Source organism: Rana temporaria, chromosome 3 (assembly GCF_905171775.1).
Source record: "Rana temporaria chromosome 3, aRanTem1.1, whole genome shotgun sequence".
NCBI lineage: Eukaryota > Metazoa > Chordata > Amphibia > Anura > Ranidae > Rana > Rana temporaria.
The window spans coordinates 119338138-119353728 of NC_053491.1; the positions used below are offsets into that span (position 1 = coordinate 119338138).

At 42.5% G+C, this 15591-nt stretch overlaps 1 protein-coding gene across 7 annotated transcripts in view; it reads left to right on the forward strand.

The window, feature by feature from the left end:
• The window catches only part of LOC120931668 (collagen alpha-1(VII) chain-like), a 495674-nt gene that overhangs the window by 400731 nt on the left and 79352 nt on the right, over positions 1-15591 (forward strand). The gene's annotated exons all lie outside the window — the stretch shown is intronic.

Genomic DNA, 15591 nt, shown 5'->3' on the forward strand with positions numbered 1-15591 from the left:
AATAAAGTGATATAGGAAATGAAGAGAAATAGTTTTCCTTAGAAGAAAAAGGAGGAAACAAAAAGTACACCCAAAAGGGTATATACCAAAAAAAGCAAAAACAAAACAAAAAAAAAAAAAAAAAAAAAAAAAAAATTAAGATTCAATGCTGCCCCAACCTTTGTATTGTTAAAGAGCATTGAATATGTATTTTGTTAAACCAAAAAAAAACAAAATAATTAAAAAAAATAAAAATAAACACAAGTAAACACTAAAAAAAAAAAAAAAAAAATTGCATTGCTGTTATACAAAAGGCAATGTCCTCTCTGTAGTGATTACCATGTTAATTGATTCTCAGTGAAAATCAATTTTCCAGCCCAACAGGCCACAGGAAGTGGTATCAGAGAGAGAAAGAGACCCGGCCCTGTTTAATGAAACAGACCACTAAAAAAAATTTAAATATATTTTAGAATTTAGTTGGGCCTGACTCTAATTAATTCTATTCAAGGATTGTCCTTAAAACGAACATTTACAAAAAACGATGTTTTAAGGTCCTCTGTGTTTCACAGTATTTTGATCAGTCTTGGTTTCGATCCTCTGTCCATGTGTGTATTTCTTCCTAAAATACAAAAGTCCAAACCATTAATAACATCTTACTGTACCTCTTCTGAGGAGGTTTATGGGCTAACTGACAGTATATGCTTGCCAGCGGAGCTAATGAGTCTATCACCGTAAGTACAGTGACCCATGTAACTGACTCCCTCCTATATCTGTATGTTAACAAACTAGTTAACAAATTATAGGAAAAACATGGTGGGATTTGTAAGTATTTGTAAGTACTTACCGTCTAAGAAGACCTCCTGCTGACCTACCCCCTTTACGCATATTACCCGCACATGCGTCAATTTTGGAAGGAGAAAAACAGAGAAATATAGGACCTACTGGCTCCATAATATGCCACAAGGTGCAGCATAATGTGTTATGTAGTTTCCAAGTGTCAGAGTGAATGACACGTCACTCTAACCCCAGGAAAGGAGAGAGAAAAACAAAATAAACTTATCTTGTACCTGTGCACAGGGTTTTTATTCGCGAATACATTTAAGTTATAGAAAAGTATAAATTTAAACTGGTACCAGTATTGAGCTCATTACAAACAAGAGATTGGGGGAGAGAGAGAGAAAACAATTATGAATTAAACAAACCGTACACAGTATGCGCATTTGTGGGATTACACTTATTGATGGCCATAAAACAGAAAAAAAAATCAAAACAAACAAAAAAAAAGTATTGTTTACACACGGACCATTCATACCCTTTCATTCCATGACACACACACACACCTTCGTTTAGCTTGAATCCCCTAGCTTTGGTAATTTGCAAATGAATTGCTAGGTGTTTCTGGCCATTGGGAGAATACAAAGGGACCGAATAAGAGAAAAACAAAACCCTATACTTGACCTTTTGTTACGCATATGTACAGCTTTCTGTGATTCACCCTGAAAAAAAAAAAACTTGCAGCAAAACAATTATTACTTATCCCACTTTTTTCTTATTTAAAGCCAACAATACAACATTCTTACATGTACCTTGGTAAACTTTGATCTAGTGAAACTAAATGTCCTAGACATCTAGAACCCTTTTAAATCTACTCCATCCATTTTTCAAATTCAAGTCAATAATGTTTCTTTTAAAGGACTGGAATTCTTTCACAAACTCATCCCTTTCCTGTTTCATTTGCCTAATCTCATACTGTAAAGCCTCATTTTGGGCCTTAATATTTGAGGAAGGGATGTATGAATTTGTATTTTCATATTTCTTAGGCTTTTCACCCCAGCGAGGTGAGTACACTTCTACGTCACGCCTCTTTGTTGTATACTGATTTGGTTTTAATATCTTTTCACCAGAAGCTAAACAAAACTGGGAAATGTGTCCGAATAAACCACACGAGAAGCATTTTATCTTTTGTAAAGTATTAAAGCGTCTTTTAACAACTGGTGTGGTTTTAGGCTGAGAACATTCAATGGCTACAACCTGATTAACACCGTTTGCTGTAAGAGAAATGGAGGTTCTTTCAAAAGAGCTCCCATCTTTCAATGAGCTGTTGGCATTATCCCCTACTCCAGACGCAGGTACTTTCCTGTTGCAACTAGAAATACTGAAACTTGTTGCATTACAATCTATGGTATGTGTAGATTGTACCGTCTGCACTGTGCTGGAAGATGCAGATAATTGTTCACATTTACTGTCTTCAGCATTCAGCCCCTGTATTGTTGGCTGCTGGTGGCTAGAATTCGTATTTGTCATAGAAACTCTTGGAGTACTGATTTTACTTTTGGCAATTTCTAGATCTTGCTTGAGAGAAATGGTCTGCAATAATAATGACCTATAATTGTTGGCTAACCAAAATGCAGCAAAAATTAGTGCGGTCTTACCCTCACGTTTGCTGTATTTTCTCTCTGTAAGTTTTATATTTACATACTCTTGTGCATGGTGCCATGGGCTTTTGGATTCCTCCATTGTCCTTATTATCTCTGCGCTATTTTTAACTTTAGCCATCCTGGCCATCAATTTCTCCATGATTAAAAGTTCAGTGGTGATACAATAATACACCACAGAGCCGACTATCAAAGTCTAGAACTTAGAATTTGCCCCAGAGTGCAGATACCAGTTTTAACATAACACTACTATCTTCACAGAATGAAGTCTACACCAAAACAAAAGGGCTAAGATCCACACCCACGGAACAATAGGTTTGCTTTAGGTGCACAATGGGAATGTAAACACAGCTATGTTAACCCCAATATTTGCTACACCCAATTCAGTTTAAAAAAAAAAAACCAAAAACAAATCTCCCACCAACTTAGATTATTAAATTATTAGTACTTGGTAGGGTTTATCCTTAAAAAAAAAAAAATTGGTGCTAAATGCACCTTATTTTATCCTAATAATCTTTTGCAGAAATTAGTTTCAGTTGCAAGCCTTCCACAGTCTTGTACTTTAACTAACAACAATGAGAATATTACTACTTGTAACTTTACACCGTTAGCAATAACACCTAAGTAAAAAAAAATCTTTTGTAGATTTCCAATGTCCTCCAAATTTAAATTTTAGTGGACATACGATTTAAATAAAACAAAAACTTGTTGGATTCTTTGAACAACAAACGTCCAGACCACTATTTCAGTGTCTTTCTACAGACAACAGACAACCAGCACGTTTCTGTGTCTTAAACAAAATTGTATAAATTGCAAAAAAATAATAATCATTTATTTTTTTCCACAAACCCAATGACCCACTCTTTCAGTGTGTCAAAGCTGTTTCTATCCCGGTATCTCCTCCCCAATTAATGGTACATCCAAGATACATTATGATTTTGGGATATTAATGAAACAAAAAAAAAAAAAAAAAAAAAAAATCAAATAACCTTAGAAAATATTAACATATATTTTCCCTAGCTAGGATAGGATAAACTGACTCAGTTTGAACTCCTACTAACCTTAAAAATAACTTGTGGGTAAGCTGACTCAGCTTGAATCCCTTAGTAAAAAAAAACTTGTGGTGTATTGTATTGTCTCCTAATACCCACTAGAAAAAACAAAAATATTTACTTATATGTTCCCTAGATAGGATTGGATAAGTTGACTCAACTTGAATTCCTCCTACTAAGCTTTAATCTCTAATACACACAATATTCTGCTATTATATTAAATACTTCCAGTCTGTACATATTCTGTGGTCGCCACTGTTACTTTAATAACTTTATATTTAAGATTTAATATCTCGCATATATGATATATGGTTAAAAATAAGAGAGTTCAATCGTCAGAGTGGAAGTTTCAACATAACACATTTATTAGAGCTTATACAAAGTCTAATCTAACACACAGAACCTATCTATAGTCTCAAAACTCAGATCGTAGGTTAAAATACATACATTTACGTGAAGGAATACAGAGTATATTCCTCTAAAACCTTAGATTACCAGCATGGACAGTTGCTACAAGTAATTATCACATAGTTACCCTTTTAAGACCCAGGCCGGTAGGCCAGCTCTCCATCAAGACATCCTTCCATCAAGTGATGGTTCCATAAAGTGAACTCCCTCAAACTGTGCTGTGGAGTATATCTTTCTAAGCTGACGTCCCATTGGTTGGCCTAGCTAGGATCATGATTGGAGGCCCGACTAAATAAGTCAGCCCCCTTTCATGCAAATCTTGGTGACTCTATCCGACAGCAGAGTAACGTGAATTTTTCCCAAGCTTAAACAGGATGTGGCTATCTTGATTGAACATCCCAGCATGGGGTCCCTCACATACGGTGGTTTAATTCATTGGCTCCACAATGTCTGTTACCAAACAATGAACCTTGCTATATGCTAAATGCCATGAATTAGCATGCTAAATGAACCATATACTCTGTACTCTGACTGAGATATCTTCAGCCTCTACTTAGAGAAATATATTCATAATTAGAATATATATATCTTTATATTCATACACAGACACAGCCATATACATATGTATATATACCCACATATCTCTATTTAATCTAGATTACCCAAAAACCATATGGCAACAGCCTGTAATGGCCGACACTTACTTCTGTATCCGGTGAATAGCTTAATGTACCTCCAGCCACAGAATACAAAGTTATTTGCTGTCAGGTGAATGCCTGTCGGCTAATTTTTGGGGCTTGTAATGGCCAGCACTTACTTATGTATCCAGTTTTTCACTTAATACTTCTGGTAGGTCAGTGTGCATGTTGTGGGACTATTTGTGCACAGCTAGTAAGTATTTTGTGGCTGCAAATATGACCTGAAGGTTTTTACTATTCACCTGCCATTAAAGTCAATGGGGCCCGCTGCGAACTTCCGGTTTGCGGACATTTGCGAAAGTTTGCGGTTATCGTTCGCGAACCATCCCGTCGGATGTTCGTCCATCACTACTAACAGGTCTATAGTTACTTGGTAAAGACTTTGGGCCAGATTCACAAAGCAGATGCGCCGACTTAACGTCATTGAAAAATGCGCCGCGCGTATCGTTGCGCCGTATCCTCAAAGCGAGATACGCCTGAAATCCATTTTTTTCCGTCCTACCTAAAATAATTACACCGGCGCTTCCTCGCGCGCAAAATACGCTAGACACACCGCTGTTTTGATAGGCAAATATGCAAATGAGGGAGATAAGGCGATCCACAAAATTAAGTGTGTGTGGCATAGATTACGCCCTGTGCGCTTCTGCTAGTTTCATGGTGTAAAATTACACTTTATAAAAGGTGCCCTAACTTTGCACCAGCCGTGTAAATTTCAGCTAAAGCAACACCATTAAGGAAGAGCTGAGCACACACACTTGCAGGACAACAATCTGTATGCCAACATGCCAGGGGCATCCATGCTCATAACTATACTAGTGACTTTAGTAACCGAGGGTACCCCCTCTTCTGAGGGAACAGCAGTCAGGAGACGCCTCGCAGAATGCATCTTTGCACAGTAAACACACACATTAATCATGGCACAATGAGAATGCATGCATGCACACCCACTGTGGTCCCTAGCACAGACACATCACATGCACATCTAATTGGATTAGATCCAAGTACCCCCAATGGTACTTGGGAGCAGTAACGCCACGCCATGGCTCCAATTATGTCACTGTGCATTCATACACCATTCACATGGACCTGGGATCACTTCTCCCTGGTCCTGGGGATCCCTACTCCACCAAAACTGAGGGTGACACCCTTATTTAATCAGGAATGCCACCCCTCATTCACACACATAAAACAAATCATAAGTACAGTATAATAAAAAAACAAATAAAAATAAAAAAACAAAAGTACCCCAAAAGTTAACGGCGGAGGCGAGAGCTACGCCTGGGCCGCCCACGGCCACGGCCAATCAGGGGAGACTCCTGGGGGGGATGAGTAGGGGAAGGAGGAGACTCATGGGGGGTGAGCAGGGGAAGGAGGAGCCTCCCCTGGTGACTGTCCTCCTGCTGGCCTGCCCTCCAAGGCCACTGCAATTCTGTTCAGACTGATTGTGAGGGCAGCCGTATTGGCCTGGACAGCCCGGGTATTGTCCTGGACAGCCTGGGTCAGGGCACTCACCTCCTGGGCCACGCCTGTTGTGGCGGTCTGCAGGTCACAAAAGCATGTGATGACCACCAAGGAGTTTGTGGCCACATCAGTGAGTGACTCCTTAATTAAGCCCAGGCTGTCCTCCATCTGGGTCAGAGTCTGGTTGATCTGACCCAGATGGCGGGTCTGCCAGGCATTGTCCCTCTGCAGACTGGCCGGCAGACACTCGCCCCCCCCTGGTCGACATTCTGCCTGCAGCTGAGTCTTGTGGCCTGGGAGGAGGGGAGAGAGAGACCCTTGTGGGGGAGGCCTGTTGGGGGAGGAGTGGGAGGGGCTACCCCTGATGGAGGCCTGACTGCTGCCAGCCTCAGGAGTGGCCACAGGGGGAACCACATCCGAGGCCAAAAGGATTTCCCTGGCAATCTCCATATCTTCATCCTCAGCCCCCCCTCATCCTCCCCCCCTCAACCTCCTCATGAGGGGAGGTGTGGCCACTCCCCTCCCCTGGGGACTCCTGCCATTCTTGGGGCTCCTCAGCAGCCTGTTGTCCTGGGGATGGTGCAGCCTGGCCTGATGGCCCAGCAACCTCCTGACCTGATGGCCCAGCAATCTCCTGGCCATCTGTGGAGGACACAAAACATTCACAGGTTGGAGGATCCACACACTTGGCACATCTTCCCTTCCCCCACCCACACATGCTAATCACCAGATAGAAAAACCCAAAAATTACCTGTCCTCACAGGAGAATCAGATTGAAAGCCAGGCAGGCCCGCCACTGCCCATTCCTCCTCAGTCAGCCTGACGGAGCAGGGTGGGCCTCCTCCAGTGCCCGTGGCATGGGCATGTGTTTTGGCCATCTTGTCCCAGACCAGGCTCTTAAGATCGTTAATTTTCTTTTGAATCCCACTGGGGGTCCTCGTCTCCCCCCCCCCGCCCGCCGCATTGATCTGATCAGTAATTTTTTGAATGATCTCCTTCTTCCTGGCCGGGGGGGTGTTCCGGCTCTCAGGGCCATGCAAATAACGCCCATATCGGGTGATGGCCCGAGCAAGTATCTGCTTCTCTGTGCTATAAAAATTTAACTTCCTGCGCTTCGGTGCCATAACACCCACCACTCAGCACCAACAAAAAACAAACACAACAAACAAACACAAATACTTACACAACAAAACACACACAAAAATCAAACCACACAAGCAGACAGATAATACAAATTAAAAAAAAAAACAATCAGAAAAAACACACAGAAAATACACTCAGAAAAAAAACAATCAGAAAAAACAAACAGAAAATACACTTAGAAAAAAAACACAGCTACTACACTTTACTACTCCTCCAAAACTTTTATCTAACACTAAACTCACCAACACACACCAACAGACGACAGAGCAGAAGCAACTTGCTCTAGGAAAGGGGAACACAGGGATGTACTTTTGCAAGGGAAGTGTGTTTGTCTGGGGCTATTTATACACAGGGCGATTCTCAAACTAAGTACGCTTGGCCTTTTACCTATCTCACTGATTGCGCCGAGCCGAGTTCTGCACATGCCCAGTGAGGTGCAGATTCGTGCGCGCATGCGCAGTACGGCCGGCCCTTCATTTGCATGGGGTCATGGCTCATTACAATGGAGCACGCCCACTTCCTTCCCACTTGCAATAACCCCGCCTTACGCCTCGGGATTTAAGTTCCGCTTGCGCAATTTTGGGCGCAAATGCGCTGTGGATACGGCACTAACGACACAAAATTAAGGCGCGGGAACTTAAATGACATACGTTTTGAGTAACTTAATTTGCGCCGCTGTTTGTGAATCTGGCCCTGTGTTCCCTTTTTAAATATAGGCATCAAATTTGCCCTGCGCCAATCCAGTGGTACTGTTCCTGTCAATAATGAGTCCCTACAAATTAAATACAATGGCTTTGAAATTACAGAGCTCAATTCCTTTAGGATCCGTGGGTGGATGCCATCTGATCCAGGTGCTTTATTCATCTTTATTCTGTCTAAATATTTCTGGACTATATCACTTTTGAACCATTGTGGATCATTTGGGGCTGTGTCACTACCACCCCCATTATGAACATGAGCTCCCCCATGCTCCTTTGTATACACAGAGCTGAAGAAAGCATTTAATAAATTCGCTTTCTCTTTGTCCCCAGTCACCCACTCTAGATTATTTTGTAAAGGGCCTACATGCTCAGACTTGACCTTTTTACTGTTAATATATTTGAAGAATTTTTGGGGGTTTGTCCTATGTTTTGCAATCTGTCGTTCGTTTTGAGTTTTTGCATCCTTAATTTGATTTCCTTTTTTTTCATATTGTGTTATATTCTTTGTAACATTTAAATGAGACTAGTGGTCCTTCATTTTCATATTTTTTAAAAGCTCTTTTCTTATAGTTTATAGCTTTTTCGCCAACAGTTTTCCACACAGCTACTTTGATTTTTCAAATGAGGGATGTTGGGTGTGAGGCAGGAGACTGCTAACAGGGAAACCCAGTTTCTGAGAAATCAGACAGATTTTTTGCAGTGCATTCACCCAAAGAGTGCTTCTTTTTTTTTTTTTGAGCAGGTGTATGCAGTCAACAAAAACATGATTGCACATATATACTGTCTCTTATTTTTAACCATATATCATATATGCGAGATATTAAATCTTAAATATAAAGTTATTATGGTAACATATACTGTACATATCAAAAACATATGCAGAAGTAAGGTTGCCAAAACATTAATATAAACTAATCATGCTATATACATCAAGCTCTTTTATTTTCAATGTGTATGTCTAAAATAAATTATAAAAATGTTCACACCTGTGCATTGCAGCACTCTGCATTAAAATGCAGGTTTTAATGCACTGCAATAAGTATCAATGCATCTAGCCAACTACCACGGTATTAATTGATAATGACATTCCAGTGCACTGTACAGTAGAGGCCAAGATACTGCAGCATACTATAACACTCACATTGTGGTGTGCTGCATTGTAAAAAAGGAAGCGTGATGTGCTTTTTTTTGTCCAATGCAGTGTACTGGCACCCCATTTATAATGTATGGGCTGCCTTAACACAACACATTTTAACATGCAATGTAATGCACAATAACAAACTGTAAATTGAATAAATGAAAATCCGTGCTGAAATATACAAATACATTCTATTTAACTTTAATACAGAACATAAGGTAAATAAAATATGTACGAAGGGAGAAAACAGCAAGACCAAACCCCACTTAGCTGAAGTGAAGTGATGAAAGGCAGATGTGTATTTGCGATTGCTCAGGGGACCAGCAATGTCATAGGCTTCATGAGTTGCACAGTTTCTACTATTGGTTTGACAGATATGAAATGTGAGTCATTTTGCGATATATTTGTCAGTTGAAGTAATAAATGCATGCTATTTCCCATACTGCTTTTTGTGTTTGCTGTAATTATACATGGTATTATATCATGGTGCTATGGTTACATACATATAGCCAGATTCAGGTAGGGGCGCGCATTTTTAAGGCGGCATAGCGTATCGTATTTACGCTACGCCACCTTAGGTCAGAGAGGCAAGTACTGTATTCACAAAGTACTTGCCTCCTAACTTGCGGCGTGGCGTAAATGGGGCCGGCGTAAGCGCGCCTAATTCAAATGATGATGAGGGGGCGTGTTTTATGTCAATGGGGGGTGACCCGACGTGATTGACTTTTTTACGAACGGCTCATGCACCGTCCGTGTACATATCCCAGTGTGCATTGCTCCAAAGTACGCCGCAAGGACGTATTGGTTTCGACGTGAACGTAAATTACGTCCAGCCCTATTCACGGACAACTTGCGCAAACGACGTACAATTTTAAAATTTCAACGCGGGAACGACGGCCATACTTAACATTGACTAGGCCAGCTATTTGATGGAATAACTTTACGCCGGAAAACGCCTTATGTAAACGGCGTATCTTTACTGCGACGGGCGCACGTACGTTCGTGAATCGGCGTATCTAGGCATTTACATATTCTACGCCGAACTCAACAGAAGCGCCACCTAGCGACCAGCCTAAATATTGCACCCTAAGATACGACGGCGCAGGCTGTCGTATCTTAGCTAGGTTTAAGTGTATCTCAGTTTGAGAATACACTTAAACTTACGACGGCGCAGATTCAGAGTTACGTCGGCGTATCTACTGATACGCCGGCGTAACTCTCTCTGAATCTGGCCAATAGTTGGTAAGATTGAACAAAGACACCAGTCCATTCAATTTAACCTGAGTGTTTGTGTGTTTTTTAGGTCACTACTATTATCCATACCCCTGTACATTGTGCTTGCTAAATAATACATCTAAAAGTTTTTAAAATGTATCTACACTCCCCACTGACTCCACCAACTTTGGAAGGCGTGTTCCACATCCTTACCACTCTAAGGCCCCTTTCACACTGGGGTGGGAGGTGCGGTGGCGGTATAGCGCTGCTATTTTTAGCGGCACTATACGGCCGGAATTGCGGCGGTATTCGGCCGCCAGCAGTGCAGTTTAACCCCTGCTTGTGGCCGATGGACCACTTCAATATCAGGCTATCGTCAAATGATGTCCACAGATGGGATCTCCCATCCTGGGTGAACGTCATATGACATCCTGGACTTCCCCGCAATCTAGGGCGTGCACCCCCGCTGCGTCGTTTGGGACCTGGTGCGCGTGACCGACGGCCGCGATGTCCGCCGGGCACCCGCGATTGCCCGTGAACACAGCAGGACTCCTGTCAGAGGTGAGGAGACCGATGTGTTTTCCCAGTACAGGGGAACACAGAACGGTCTCCTCCCCTTGTGAGTCCCCTCCCCCTACAGTTAGAATCACTCCCTAGGATACACATTTAACCCCTTGATCGCCCCCTAGTGTTAACCCCTTCCCTGTCAGTCACATTATACAGTAAAAAATGCATTTTTATAGCTCGGTATGTCCGCCGCAATGAAGAGACAGAGATTGCCGCTCCTGGCAGGTCTTGTTGGGTGCAAATCTTCTTCTCAGGAACTGAGGGAGCTAGCAATGCACATGGCAATTAAGAACAAAAGATGATCAGGACAGCCGCACTCCAATCCAATGTGTCTTTAATGTAAAAAACTGGAAACAGGCACTACAAGTCACAGCAACGGAACCTAGGACAGCTGACGCGTTTCACACTAACTTTAGTATTTACTCATAGCTCATGTCCACCGCAAAATTGCAGATCGCCGCCATTACTAGTAAAAAAAAAATAATGCCATAATTCTACTGTATACCCTATTTTGTATACGCTATAACTTTTGCGCAAACCAATCAATATACGCTTATTGCATTTTTTTTTACCAAAAATATGTAGAAGAATACGTATCAGCCTAAACTGAGGAAATTTTTTTTCTTTTTTTTTATTGTGATTTTTATTATAGCAAAAAGTTAAAAATATTGTGTTTTTTTTTCAAAATGTATGCTCTTCTTTTGTTTATAGCGTAAAAAATAAAATAATAATTTCATTTGAGTACAGTGTTGCATGACCGCGCAATTGTCATTCAAAGTGAGACAGCGCTGAAAACTAAAAATTGGTCTGGGAAGGAAGGGGGTGAAATTGCCCGGTGTTGAAGTGGTTAAGAGGGTACACTGTACCAATTTTTTTTTAATATGGCGTAGGGGCCCCCTGAAAATCCATACCAGGCCCTTCAGGTCTGGTATGAATTTTAAGGGGAACCCCGCACCAAAATAAAAAAAATGGCGTGGGGGTCCCCCCAAAAATCCATACCAGACCCTTATCCGAGCATGCAACCTGGAAGGCCACAGGAAAAAAGGGGGGAAGAGAGAGCGCCCCCCCCTCCTGAACCGTACCAGGCCACATGCCCTCAACATGGGGAGGATGTCCCCATGTTGATGGGGACAAGGGCCTCATCCCCACAAACCTTGCTTGGTGGTTGTGGGGGTCTGCGAGCAGGGGGGCTTATCAGAATCTGGAAGCCCCCTTTAACAAAGGGGACCCCCAGATCTTGCCCCCATGTGAATTGGTAACGGGTACATTGTACCCCTTCCATTTCACAAAAAAGTGTAAAAAATTGTAAAACAGAGACAGCTTGGGACAAGTCCTTTATTAAAAAAAGAAAAAAAAAATCCAGCGATATAATCCTTTTCTCGACCTGGGATACGGAAAAACATGCCTCCACGATCCAATTCCGCCTCAATGGGAGACACCCACCGAATGATTCTACACCCGCCGTGACAGCTAAGGGTGACCCCGCCCCCTCTGACGCAATGGGGAAACGCTGCAGGGTTACCCAGTGACATGTACGGGTGACCCCGCCCCCCTCTGAAGCCACGGAGGTTTCCCGTGGCATCAAAGGGGGCTGGGTCACCTGTGACACTACGGGAAAACCAGATAGGATATGAATGTAGGGGTGGCGCTACCTTTACAATGCCTATGGTAAAAATAGTAAAACTGTGTTTGGTGCTTTCAGAAATTGTGCCTTTTATGTCTAAAAACAGTGTGCCATCTTGCAACTAGTGCAATGAATAGATGATGAAACGGATGTGCATAAAATATGGATTAAATAAATAAATAAATAAATAAATATAAATATATAAATAAATAAATAAGAAATTGGTACAAAGTGCTCAAGTGTTGATACATGTGCTGAATGTCCATAATTAGTAGGTGAATTGCTGTGCTCTTTGTGTCACAATTCAAAAGTGCTTATGCTGGGTGAACTTCTGTTCCAATGTTCCACTCAGTGACCACCTTAACCAGTGCACTTATGTGGCCCGCACTCACCGGATACTTTACCCTCTCCTGGGGTTTAAAGCGTTCACAGTGTGTGCCACTGTGCAGCACTCTGGCAGTTATCTGTCCTACTGTATTCCTGGAGGTGCTTCCAATGATTACCCCATATGCAGGAGAGAAAAGGTCCCAATATAGTGTGATACCGTATGTACAAAATGTTTTTATTAGGTAAAATAGGGTACTCACATTTGGGCAGTAAAAACAAGCATTTCATGCAAAACGGAAGTGTTGTGATGTTATGTCAAAATGCTTGGCTGGTTTCGTCTCCTGGAGCGTGACCACTGGAAAACAGCCGGAAAGCCCCCGTGGCGTCAGAGGGGGTGGGGTCACGTCACGGGTGGCCCTGCCCTCAGCTACTTAAGAGCTGTCACGGCTGGTCTAGCGTCATTCGGAGGGTGCCTCCCATGCAGGCAGATTTAAATCGTGGAGGCGTGCTTTTCCGTATGCCGGGTCGAGTAAGGATTACACCACTGGAATTTTGTATTCTTTTTCAATAAAGGACTTGTCCCATCACTAATGAAAAATGTGAGTTCTAAATGGTTTCACTGCATTTTTGGCAACAAATGGTAGAGATCTCTACTCGTGCATGCTGGATGCTTATGTGGTCATTGTTACAGGACGAGCCTGTGGATGCGCTGGAACCTTTGTCTGGAAACTTTTAACCCTGTGAGTCCACTACAGTCTCTAAAGGCCGCGTCTGGGCTATAGCCGATTGCTGGTCGAGCTTGCCCTTCTGGTAAGCGGCTTTAATACTCGTGATAGGTCTTCACTTCAGTGTGAAAAACACATTTGATGTCACGGTGGTGTTGACGTTTTGGAGGATTTAATCTTCAGGATTGACCATTTGTGTGCACAATAATAGTTCATATTGGGACTTTACTTATTTGAGTTTCAGTGGACTTTTTATTCTCAATTCTGTATAGTGGCGCAGCTTTAATTTTCTTTTCTTGTCCCAAGCTGTCTGTGTGTTTTTTAAAAAAATTGACACTTTTTTGTGAAATGGGTACAATGTACCCCATTACCAATTCACATGGGAGGCTGGGATCTGGGGGTCCCCTTTGTTAAAGGGGGTTTCCAGCAAAACCCACAGACCCCCACAACCACTGGGCAAGGGTTGTGGGGATGAGGCCCTTGTCCCCATCAACGTGGAGACATCCTCCCCATGTTGAGGGCACGTGACCTGGTATGGTTCAGGAGGGGGGCGCTCTCTCGTTCCCCCTCTTTTGCTGTGGCCTGCTAGGTTGTGTGCTTGGATAAGTATGGTCAGAGAGGAGCGACGAACCCTGGTGTGATTACTGTACTGAGCCTGACTTGACAGCTGTATGAACGACTGACCCACAGGGTTTGTTTACCCCCCCCCCCCCATATGAAGCACCAGCCGCCATGCATTCTGTATATATTTGATATCAGTGTCCACATAAATTAGATATGCAATACTATTTCCATTGTCACTGCAAGTCTATCAGTCTCTGGGTTTAACAAAGTGTGGTGTGAACCAGCCCTAAATCTATAGCACAAAACAAATACAGTACCTGCAAGTTTGTAAAATCTAACTAAGGCAACAGCTTATAGAAAGCCTGCTTTGCAATGTACAATACCAAGTTTTCCCCCCTCTGAAACTGAATATCTTATTACTATTACAAGACCATTCAAAGCATATGAAGTGCTGTATATTGGAAATGTGTTGCACTTGCTAGAAATTGTCTTGATTGAAATTGATTTTTTAGAATTGTTACCATCATATACAGTTTCTGATTAGTTACTTCAAAATGACAAAATAAAAAGAGGGGTATGGAGAGCATTTGAGGGAGAGAGATGAGGGTGAGAGATCTGGGAGACAGAAGGAAGGGAGGGAGGAGGGGGGATAGCTCGATCACAGTGTTAACTCAGTCTGGTTCCTGAAGGCTCAGGCAGAGTCTTAATGTACAGGAGGTAGCTGCTGGCTGCTCTTTTTTAAAGTTTCCACCCACACATCCCATTTACAGGAACAGCACAGCACCAGGAATTGGAATGTGGGTGGGCACAAGGGGGGGGGGGCAGAAGCAGGAGTAGATTGAATATTTCTCCTCTCCTTAGAAAGGGGGGGGGACCTTGTGCGCACGCCTATGATTGCCATCAGTTTTCTAATGTTCTGGGCAAGTGCACATCCTCCAAACCTTCTTTATTCATCTTATAAACTGTAGATTCATTGTAATTTTTTTTTTACAAAATACAGTTTGACATTATACAGATGTGTGTAAGAGTACAACATCCTTGCCAAAAGTTAAAATCTGAGTACCATATATACTCGAGTATAAGCTGAGTTTTTCAGCACATTTTTTTGTGCTGAAATGCCCCCCTCAGCTTATACTCAAGTCCCCTTTTTGCGCCTGATCTCTCGGATTTTGGGGACCCAATACCGGCTGGCTGTAGGTCCCCTGGACCCCAAACTTGGCACACATGTAGCCCTACTCTTCCTCTACAAGTATTTGTTGTGCTGGGGACCTACGGTCGGGGAGCACCGATTTTTCAAAGCCGGGCACCCCTTCTATAGACTCCCATGTTAAACGGTAATTACTCTGGTGAATTTGGGGACCCAAAACCAACCGGTCGTAGGTCCCCTGGACCCAGAACTTGGTACACATGTTGCCCTATTTCTCCTCTACAAGTGTGCAAAGTTTGTTATCTGGGGGATTTACAGCTGGGGAGCACTGATTTTTCAAAGCCGGGCACACCTTCCATAGACTCCCATGTTAAACATCAGTCTAGTCATGGACACAGTGAGGCAAG